Below are 7,393 nucleotides of genomic sequence, written 5' to 3' on the forward strand. Positions count from 1 at the left end.
CAGCCAGCAGGCAGGCTGTTCGGGGCAGAAGGTAAAAGGCACTAACACAGTCACCCCTATGCCTAGGGATGTTGCAGTAATCTCTCCCCCAGACCCTTTGGTCGGCAGTTTGTTTTGCTAAGTGTCTTCATACATCCAAAAAAAAAAAAAAAAAAAAAAAAAAAAAGTGATGTAGCAAAGATTAAGGCAAGTAATCAGGCTCTGTGAAATGAGATGGTAGAGGGAACATTGGACCTAAGAGAGATGTTACAGGAAGTGTGGTTTATTAAACATCCACCAATGACTCTGTCACAAAAGGCAACTGATTGGGCAAGTGATGGGAGAGCTGAGTATTTCTAAATACTCAGCCTCTTGTGCTGTAATCAGGATGCAGGCATAGCATACTGTGGTGTGAAGTGCTCAAGAAAACTCAGTTAAATCACATATATCCATTTCTTTCTTCTTCCAAGTGTCATTTCTCAAACCATGAGATAAAAACATTTTTACCTTTTCACTATGGATTATGTCATCTTGGAGCCTTTGGTATACTGTTTACCTCCTTTCTATTTACAACACTTTAATTTCTTGCAGATGTCATTTCTATTCTCTCAATTTACCCTCTTATTCTGATTGCTGTATCAGAGTATTCTTAGATACATCTCTGCTAGTAATATTTCTGTCTGTGTCATCTGTACCAATGATTTTCAAATCTGTAATGCTACATTTAGCTTTTAAACCTTGGTCTAAAACAGTACGTTCACAGGTGTGTAAGTAACAAATGCCTCAGCAGTCACACTGAACAGGCTTCTGAAGCTCCAGATAAAAACTGCGTTATGTGAACGTGAGCTAGATAGAAAATCAGGAAAGGCATGTGTAACTTTATAGATAACAGGCACAATCTTGTACTTCTTACTTAAGCCTTACTCATAGAGTATTTCTACTATGATGTGACTTTGCAGCTAGTTTTGCCTGAGGAAATACTGTCTGAATGCTGAGTAATGATGTCCAGGCTAACTCCTGAGAAGCAAATGAAGCGTCATGCCAAGGATACCCTGATTTGAAAGACAAGTGTGGCCACATTATCGAATGCTTCCCATTGCTGAAGTTCTTGTGTCACCATGTTCTCAGAATCCATATCATAGCTGTACTTAGTACAACTAAGTGTAATGAAAATAAAATATATTAATGATGAATGTAAGTACCTATTGGCCTTAGCCACATCTGCTAATTGTCCAGGGTACTGTTAAATCACATCGCTATGACACTAGGTGGCACAGGCACACATGATCTCCATGATCCTGAAGGCTGAGCAAATCGTCTTGGAGAATGTTTCCTGTTATTGTCTTTTGGCATGGAAAGAAGGGGGCCAAACCACATGTTGGCTGAACACCTCCAATAGATGGATGTGTCATCAAAATGAGTCATGTCTACAACACAGGTAGGCCTCATATCAGTGATACTCCTCCACTGTGGTAACTGGCTATAGATATGGCTAATATTAGTGTGAGAGCGAGACTTTGGGATTAGACGACACAAGAGCCACGCAGTGAAGGGAAATCACTGCTGTAGAGATCCTAACAGTGCAGATAGGCAAGAAGAAAGGTGGGAGAACACAACCTCTGTTTTTCTTTATTTTTCTACCTGATGAACTGCTGCAGAAAGGTCGTTTTGACCTAGGTAAAAAAGGCTGTCAGTAAGAAGGCTAGAAGGTAAAATTCAGACTGTCCAAATCCCATTGCACTACCTTGATCCTGTTCAGATTTTGTTCAATGAGCTCACCTGCCCAAGACAGGTCCTCCAGTGGCCACTCTGCTCGGTCAGTCTGGCCACGTAGCCTGCCAGTCCCCCGCCTCTGCAGTGGGAAACGCGGTGTGCCAAAAAGCACGAGTGCTGCTGCTGTCAGAGACCCCGGCCACAAGCTGTCCTCAGGAACATGTCTCTCCGTAGTGTGGTGCCTTGGGGAACACTGCTCATGCAGTAGTCCCAGATGGGTACCTTCCCTCTGAAATTGCTTTTAATTGCGCTGGAAGCACGCCAGCGTTGTGGAGGAGGGCTGTATCCCTAGAGCCCTTGTTCTGAATGCACTCAGGACTCTGGATGCAGAGGCAGGGTGTTGTGGCTACAGAGCCCAGGAGGAAAAAGGTTAAAGCCGTACTCAGTACCAGGGAGACTGAAGCCAAAATAAAGCCATGATGCACCTATAGTACTACATGCAAGGGTGAGCCTCAGGGCAGGACCTGCTGCATGTGGGTTTTAAGGAGTAAGCGGTCCTCAGACTCCGTGTCAAGGGGGTGTGCTGTAGTCCTGCTGTGTCCTACCCCATGGCCTGAGGTGTCAGTGCAAGTGTCTCCAGGATGGGTTAGGCATCCTCCTCCCAAAGCCCTTGGTGTTTGCACCCCTTTCTTCTGCAGCTGTGGCAGCAACCAAAGGAAATTGAGGTCCTGCTTTGAAAGCCAGACCCTTCCAGCTGTGACTGGACCCTTCCCACCCTGTTCCTGTGGGGTACCATCAGCAAGTGGGGGAGGCAGTGTCTTTCTCGGACAAACCCAGCCCTGCTAGAAGAGCCTCAAGGCACGGTACAAGCTAAGAATCCCGAGGGGCTAGAAATAATGCAGTTTTAGAATAAATCTGGTATAAAGTGAGTGTCCTGAGGATTCTGAGTACTCCATTTCCATGGCCAGACCAACAGAAACTCCAGGGCAATAGTAAACAACTTTATCTCTCTTATTATAAATTTCTCCACTTGTTATCTCCTGACCAGCAATTGACTAAGTTACAGGAAAGTGAGGGAAAATATTTGAACTATTTATACACCAGTGAAGGTGGTGCCATGTTAACTTCATTCTTTTGCAAGATCCTGCTTGCTAACAGCAAGTTATGGCCCCTAGGGATGTTTTACCTTGAGGGAGGGAATGGGGGCAAACTAAAACAAGTAGAACAAGCAAAATACTGTGGGGTGGAGCACACACAAAAAAAAACAAAAAAACCACAAAAAAACCAAAAAACAAAACAAACAAACAAACAAACAAACAAAAACAAAAACAAAACAAAACCAAACCAAAACAAAACAAAAAACTACCACCACAGACCACCCAGACCGCTGATACCATGCTTTACATACTGAAGTGAGGAAAGAGCATAGCATCCTTGCAGTAACTTCATGCCTCAAAACCCTCCTCTGTCACTCTTCCTGCACTTCTGTGACAGTTGCTTGCAGGTCTGTTTCCTTTCTTATTTCAGGACTGGAAGAGGACTGGAAGACGGCTTCATGGACAAAACAGACTTGGCTTGGGGAAGAGTAATTGAATTTATTGCCAACTGATCACAAAGCAGAACAGTGAGAATTTAAAAACTTTAAAACAAACAAACCAAACAAACAAACAGAAAACCACCTCCCCACACTACCTCCATCCCAGGCTAACCCTCAGTCTATGTTCTTCTGTCTATTTCCCACAGAGCAGTGGGGGGTGGTTGGAGGATGTCGGGGAATGGAGGTTGCAGTCAGTCTACAAAAATTTGTCTCTGCCACTCCTTCATTGTCACTCCCCCCAGACCCCCTGCTCCTTGCGGGGGCTCCTCTGCATGGGCTGCAGCTCCGGCCAGACCCCCTGCTCCTGCGGGGGCTCTCCATGGGCCGCAGCCTCCTCCAGGCCACATCCACCTGCTCCACCGGGGGCTCCTCCACCCACGGGGGGGCTGCAGCGTGGAGATCTGCTCCATGGGGGACCCATGGGCTGCAGGGGGACAGCCTGCTCCACCGGGGGCCTCTCCCTGCACAGCCCGCAGGGGAACTGCTGCTGCCTGCCTGCAGCACCTCCTGCCCTCCTGCTGCACTCACCTGGGGGGGCTGCAGGGCTGCTTCTCCTCTCTTTCTCCCTGTGAAGCAGCTTTTTTTTTGTTATTTTTTTTCTCCTTTCTTAAATATGCTCTCACAGAGGAACAAACGACATAGTTTCTTGGCTTGGCTCTGGCCAGCAGTGGAGCCCTTGTCTAACATGGGGCAGCTTCTAGATTCTTCTCACAGAAGCCACCCCTATGGCCCCCTGCTACCAAAACCTTGCCACGGAAACCCACCAGAGCAAGTCTTTCGGTGAAGAAATTTTTCGTAATAACCAACCGAAACGTCCCCGGTACAACTTCAGGTTTTTTGTTCTTGTCCTGTCACTTGGGGCTTGGGAGAAGAGAACGATCCCCACCTCTCTGGAGCCTCCTTTCAACTTACTGTAGAGCACAGGAAGGTCTCCCCTGAGCCTCCTTTGCTCCAGGCTGAACAACCCCAGCTCCCTCAGCCGCTCCTCACCAGACTTGTTCTCTAAACCCTTAACAAGCTTCAGAGCCCTTCTCCGGACACGCTCCAGCACCTCGAGGTCTTCGCTGAACACAGTGCTCGAGGCGCGGCCTCACCAGAGCCGAGCACAGAGGGACAACCGCTTCCCTAGTCCTGATGGCCACTCTGTGTCTGATACAAGCCAGGTGTATATCTATTTATGTGCATATATATGCAGCACTAGTACATGTTCCTTGGAAAACCGGTCAAACTCTCTTCAAACTCCATAAATTGATGATTTCCTCTAACTTGCACTGACGCTTCAGCTGGACCCTCTAAATCCCATTTTACTGCTTCTGCTTCCTAAGCAGGTGACAGAAACTCCTAACCGGAGAGCGGAGGAGTTGTAGTCCTGTATACAGAACCACAGAATCACAGAATTTCTAGGTTGGAAGAGACCTCAAGATCATCGAGTCCAACCTCTGAGGCAATATTTGCAAGTTTTGCAGATGCTTCCCTTGCTCAGCTGCCATCCCTATGTTAATCAGTCACCCGATCTTTGGCCTTCCAGCAAAAGTCTTGATGCAGTTCTTAAGGAAAGTTACTTCTGAAAATCCTCAGCCACCTCTGTGCACGCCAACCCTTTCATGGCACCGTGCAATGCGCGGATGGCAGCGATAAATCAGGTTGTGGAATGAATGGCAACGTGTGGGGAAGGCATTTGCAGGTGGCTTCGCGCTGTTTCGCAGGTCCCTGAATTAGAGATAATGAGGAAAGGAGCGGGAGAAACAAAACCTTGAGCAAGGCTGAGATCAAGAATTGGCTACAGTGTTAAAGAGGACCTTTGGGCAGTGGGCAATTGCTGGCTGGCTCCAGGCGCGTGTCTGAGGGTCTCTGACCAACTGTATGATAGATTCGGGCACATGGACAGCACGTGGGGCTACGGGGAGAGGACTTGTAGGAGTGAAAAAGGGCAATAAACGCCTCCTGTTCAAGAGCTATCAGGAGTCTGTGTCTTGCGTCCCTTCAGCAACACAAAGATTTGGCTCCAGATCCAAAATGTCATGTATTTGGCAATTTTATTTATTTATGGTAGCATTCCCCACCCCTCCCATCCCCTCTTTTCCCATCCCCCCACTCCCCTCCCCTATGCTCCCTGTCCCTACACACCCCTACACTCCCCTTCCCTATACTACCCTACACTCCCCTTCGCTACACTCCCCTTGTCCACACTACCCTACACTACCCTATGCTCCCCTCCCTTACGATTCCCTCCCTTATGCTCCCCTACACTCCCCTCCCCTATCCTACCCTACACTCCCCTAAACTCCACTCCCCTACACTATGCTACACTACCCTATCCTACTCTCCCCTAACCTCCCCTACACTATCTTCCCCTCCCCTCTTCTGCCCTCCCCTCTCCTCCCTCCCCTCCCCATCCCCCTCCCCACCCCCATCCCCATCCCCATCCCCGTCCCCGTCCCCGTCCCCGTCCCCATCCCCGTCCCAACCCCGTCCCCGTCCCCGTCCCCGTCCCCGTCCCCGTCCCCGTGCCCGTCCCCGTCCCCGTCCCCATCCCCGTCCCCGTCCCCGTCCCCGTCCCCTTCCCTTCCTTCCCCTCCCCTCCCCTCCCTTCCCTTTATTCCCTCCCCTTCCCTCCCCTCTTGTCTTCTTCTCTCCTCTCTTCTTTCTTTCAGGTAGCTTCAAATCGCTTCAGCCGTTCTCGTAGCTCCTATCCCTGGCTGATTCACGGGAACCCATCAGCAGCAACCAGAAGCGCTCCAGCTGCTGTGTCAGGAGGTGAGCAACAGTCTCCAAGTGGGAATTGCTGACTTCGTTCTGTGGCTCAGACAGGTGCCTTTCAGTTCCACCGTGGCCTGGACGTGTGCTCTTGCTGGGTCCCCACCTACAGCGCAGTTCTGCTTAGAAGCAGCAGCAGGGTTTGGAAGTAGTCCCACTCCTTCCCTTTTCAATGGTTTAGCTTGGCTAGCCGGGTGGTGTCTGTCAATAGAAGACAACAACGAGCTTTGGGTTAGAAACAGCTAACTGAGTAGTTCCTTTCCACAAGGGCGAGGAATATTTACCCCTTCCTACTGGAGGCTGCAGTGTCAGAGATAACGACAGGTCCTTCAGAGAGCTTTGAAATATCCCTTGGGGATGCTGAGTCCAGAGGACCAGAGCAAACCTGTCTAAAGTACACCGTGGAATGACTCGGAATTACTTCCTAGCAGAAGCATGTGTCCGATACGGCTTCAGCTGGTTTCAGCGTTCTTCTTCACCTCGTACCTAAATTAAGATGAGAGATCTCAGTGAAGATGGAAAGGTTGAGAACTAGAGAAATCCCTGATGTGCTTTGAGAACTTCTAAGAACTGAGTACTGAATCAATCCAATGTTGTAACATTAAGGATTGGTTAGAAAAGCAAACGTTAAAAACAAGGAAAGGGGAAGAACAAGTCAGCTTTCTTAAAGTATCTATTCTATTCAAGGTATCTTTAAAGAAGTAAATAAGTAGTGAAATATATGTGCAGATAGAGAGAGAGAGAGAGAGAAATATACAGAAACCTAAGAAACTGCTGTGCAGGTTAGCTTCTTGCTCTCTTTTCTAAAAGTCACAGTGAATACAGCATCTGTGTGCGTTACAAGCATTACCCTCAGTCCACCAGAGGTACACACGAGAGGACAGCCTGCAGGTTGCGGAGGCAAAGAAACTGCTCTGGCTGGATGTGAAGAGCCAAGACAGAAGTTGCTGTCAGGGAAAAGACACACAGAGGGGATGAAAAAGATGGAGTGTGCTTCCGACCTTCACAACTTCTAAGCAAGTGGAGATGAGGTTGTGGAAGAACCAAATAAGCTGTTGATCTAGAAGCAGCCTGAAGATTGTCCTTAAGCAGGGCCTTGCATTCTCCATTTTTACAGCATTGCTTGCCTTCAAGTGCACGATCATGATTTTATTAACTTTCTACCGCTACAGAAATGCACCGGATTCTTCCACAAAACTTACGGGTGGTACTTGGAAATATTGGTCAGCATTCTCTATTTCCTTCTTCATCTCAATTCTCTTTTGGCCTGTGAAGCTTTCCAGATCAGAGGAGAAGATCCGCTGTAATACAGAGCTTTGGAAGGAAACTGCAAAGGAAACAAAGAAT

This window comes from Aythya fuligula, chromosome 2 (assembly GCF_009819795.1).
Source record: "Aythya fuligula isolate bAytFul2 chromosome 2, bAytFul2.pri, whole genome shotgun sequence".
Lineage (NCBI taxonomy): Eukaryota > Metazoa > Chordata > Aves > Anseriformes > Anatidae > Aythya > Aythya fuligula.